Source organism: Mesoplodon mirus (genome assembly GCF_964341445.2).
Source record: "Mesoplodon mirus genome assembly, contig: HAP1_SCAFFOLD_3527, whole genome shotgun sequence".
Classification (NCBI taxonomy): domain Eukaryota; kingdom Metazoa; phylum Chordata; class Mammalia; order Artiodactyla; family Ziphiidae; genus Mesoplodon; species Mesoplodon mirus.
The window spans coordinates 25,513-29,408 of record NW_028293979.1 but is presented as its reverse complement, the minus strand read 5'-3'; the positions used below and the strand labels follow the sequence as shown (position 1 = coordinate 29,408).

The 3,896-nt window shown below is 37.9% G+C and overlaps 1 long non-coding RNA gene across 1 annotated transcript; it reads right to left on the bottom strand.

Moving 5' to 3' along the window:
* Positions 1 to 160: 160 nt before the first annotated feature.
* Positions 161 to 1,256, bottom strand: LOC309798451. Its single transcript, XR_014293137.1, has 3 exons — positions 1,182 to 1,256; positions 612 to 687; positions 161 to 261 (listed from the first exon to the last, which is right to left on the bottom strand). It is a non-coding gene; the product is annotated as an uncharacterized lncRNA (long non-coding RNA).
* Positions 1,257 to 3,896: the final 2,640 nt, after the last annotated feature.

Genomic DNA, 3,896 nt, shown 5'->3' with positions numbered 1-3,896 from the left:
TATATGCATTTTAAAATTACATATATGCAAAAAATGTAAGCTAAATTGTCGCGACAGATTGATTGAATCCGTTCCGTGTGTCCAACTGCTTTACAAGACCAATAAATTTCATTTTTATCCAAATTTTTTCTTATGCAAGAAAAAAACTAAAGCGAATTATCGCTGCTATTAGTGGTCGAATGACATATTGTTTTACGATCGGAGCGTTTTCTCACTTTTGCTTGACCGTCTTCAGTGGGATCGCCTTCCACCGCATTAGATCTGAACAACCGGAATGAACGCTGATCGGAAACTGTACGGACATCAATAATTACAGAGTTCTGCAATTGCAGATAGCTTTTGGAATGGAGAACTAGTGGGTTTTGACTTCTCAGTAGTAAATAAATAAGAACGAGATTGAATGAAAATAGTGGAGAAATGTGGAAAAGAGGAAATATGCTGAAACAGCTAATAAGGTCTTAAAAAATCCTCAATAATCTTCATACATACCTAACACGATGCGAAGTTAAAGCTCTTCCTGGAGTTATCAACTTTTTTATTATTAACTGCTTAGTTCTTTTTTCGGTAGTGTTTTATTATTTTCCTAGAGTGTTATCAACTTTTTTATTAACCTTTCTCTTCCTAGAGTGTTGTGTCGTGCGGAATGAGCCTGCCTAGGTGCTTGTTCCAAATTGGCTTGCGAAGCTCCTAGAAACAGTTGCTGATGCCGATACGCATTAAAATTTGTAGAGAGTGAATAATGAGAAAGTTTTTGTTATGACAGAAAAAGGCGATTTATAATGAGTCCATAGTAGAAATCCTTACGCAAAGCATCATCCTGTAACGGCAGAAATGCGAAGAAATAGAACCTGATCAATCAAAAGGTTTTGTCTAGGAGAAGCAGTTTGTCCGAGACTGTAGAAGTGCTTCCCTCTGTTTAGCAAACATTGCTAAGGGCCTGAGAAAATATGCAAGCATTTCAGCAGCAGAATTCTATGTTTCAAATGATAATTATTTGTTGCAGATGACCAAGAGTATTATTGCATATCATTTCAAAGTTCATTTTATGCGCTTTAGTGTAATAAATTTGCAATGTAAGCTGGATTGTCAACAAATTCTAAAAATTAAAATTTCAAATATCAAACCTAGCAGCTTTGACATATCTAAAAAGTGAATCTCAACAAACTTAAACCTTAACTTACCAATAGTTCCTATCGATTTTTTCACGGTAGGATTTCCCACCAGGTCCTGTTGTTCCTTATTACGCTGTGACCTCTAAACAAGAAGCAAAAAATATTCGCTGAATGATTAGTGGTCAGGTCAAAGATTTCACAGAATACCAATTACCTTACAAAATGGCTGTATTAACCCTAACCTAGAAAAAAATCCACTTCGGACGTAAATGACAAGAGTTTAGAACCTCGCTTGCATGTTAGATCATCAAAAATGAGCACGAATCGTAGAGATGGATCGTTAAAGCTTCGCCGACTTCTATAGCGAGTGGGGTTTTTGAGCACAGAACCACTATGGAGAGCAGATGTTCGTCTTCTATGTAGTGTAACTCAATCTGTGAAAATGGTTACGGATTTTATTCCTGACAACCAGCCGCACAGCAACAGAAAACAAATTAGAGCAACGCTTGCAAATCTATGAAGGATGACCTACTGTTGCTATTTCAAGAGTACAGGACAAAGCCAACCGTCGTATAATGAAATTTCTATAGATGATCACGTGGTACATCATTTACGAGGACAAATGGTGGTCCAGGAATTATATGGCATTCAAAGGAAGACATACTTAGAATCACAGGAACGTATCAACAAACTGAAGACTTCTCCAAACGGAATGATTGAAGAAGCATATCTCGTACTCCCAAATGGACGCATAACCAGAAGACCCATAAACATGTTAATTCCACTAGAAATAGGAGACAAGAAATCTCTTCATGATGCAAAAACCAGTGATAGTGTAATAAATCCCACTCACCAAGCAAACAAACGATAGTGGAAACCAGGTAACATCCGAAAAGAGACGGTACAAACACTGCCCACTAAGAAAACCACCAAAGTCGGGTGGGGAGTATGGAGACTACCTCCATAGGTGGTAGCAAACACACCAAATAATAATAATGCTTGAAAAAATACTGCACAACATTCAACACTAAATGTTTCGTCTTTAGTACACCAAACACCTATCATCAAGCGATGAAGGAAAACTGCGAAATCTCTTCGCTAAATATCTGACATGGATCCGGGAGAAGGTACGATCGAAAACTGCGATATGTTTGCAAAACTGTTGAAAATTTCCATGACCGACTGTCCCTTAACCTCGGCATTGTTCAATAATTGTTAGTGTTTCTTCTTCAAACAAATATGATGTTGTTAAAATAATGTTTGTTTATAATACGTCGACTAACGTTACGGCGATTACGCCTTTTCAGAGCCGTTTGTCCGCTTAGTGTTCCACTTAGCGCGCAAGAGTTGATAATACGTAAGTGGAGGCAGCGTAAGTGGAATCTACAAAAGTCGTAACGGCTCTGAAGAAGGTGAAATTGCCGAAACGTTAGCCGACGTATTACAAATAAACTTTATTTTTACTTCGAATTTTTTTGAAGAAGAAAACTAACAGGTGTTGCAAATTTGCGTTCCAAACACGACGAAAACAACCAAAAATTAGAACTGCCCCACTACCATTTGGAATGGTAGAGGAAAGAACAACATTTGCCGTAGGATGGGAATAAAAGAGAAAAAACCTGTCTAAATATTGCCTTGTCGTTTGTTGAAACAATCTTGATTTCATCTTACTGGACAATCACAAAATCTCTAGTGCCTGGTGAAATGATATGGCAAAAATAGTGGATGTGTTCTAAAAGGTCCAGAACTACAAAACGACTACGCCGCTGCGATACTTCTATCGAACTTTCTCATAGCACCGTCTACACTGTAATTTCGGCCTTAAACAAAACACACATTAGGCCGCGAAAAAGCAAAGAAGTGAGCAGTGTTTTCATTCCTTAATATCTCGAGAAAATGGGCTTGAAAACTGAGACTTGCCTGATCTCGTTGTTCTATGTGGGTACCATCAACTGACGTTTCGTACGTTTCCGTTTCATCTTAATCACCATCAGTTAGAGACGCAAAGTAAAAACTTGTTAATTAGAAGAACGTTGAAAACATATAATTTCCAAGACACACGATAATTAGCGAAGAATTTTTCGGACTTCGCTTGAGTCATAGTCTCCCTGGTCAACGTGCCGGAACAAGGGGCATTGATAGTATCGTAGAAGGTGTCCTCGTCTTCAGCCATTACTACTAAAAAGTTTATGTCTTATTTACAAACAAACACGATGGCCTCATCGCAATACCTAATCCGCAGCGACTAGCAATAGCGCCTTCAACATCTTCAGAACGTACGCCTATTCTCATACCGCCCCGTTATTCTTGTGCTATGAATATCGCTAATGAAAATCTAATATATAAACTAAACTCTTGTCCGTTAAAAAGTACTCACCGTTTTCGTTTCTAGAAAATAAGACCACTATCGCTTAGAACAGACAGTGAATGGTGAACTAACCTCACTCGGAATGAAAAAATCTATTCTTAGAGCGCTAAAAAGTGATAGTGGGACATTTGCTCTTTTTATTTATTTTTTATATTTCAAATTACTGCTTTAGGCCTCAAAAGTTTTGCTCGTTGATTTTTCGATTCCTGCTGGAGAGTTGTAAATGCGACTTTGTTGTCATCAAAGTCGTATTTTTGTATATAATGCGTAGCTAAAGTTCTTTGACGGGTTTCACCTCTGTCTTGGTATTTTTTACACGGATACAAAGTGGTCTTCCCGATTCGCTAATGTATGCATTATCGCGTGCCTTCTAAGAACTCGAATATATTGAACGTTTACTCATCGACTAAGAATAC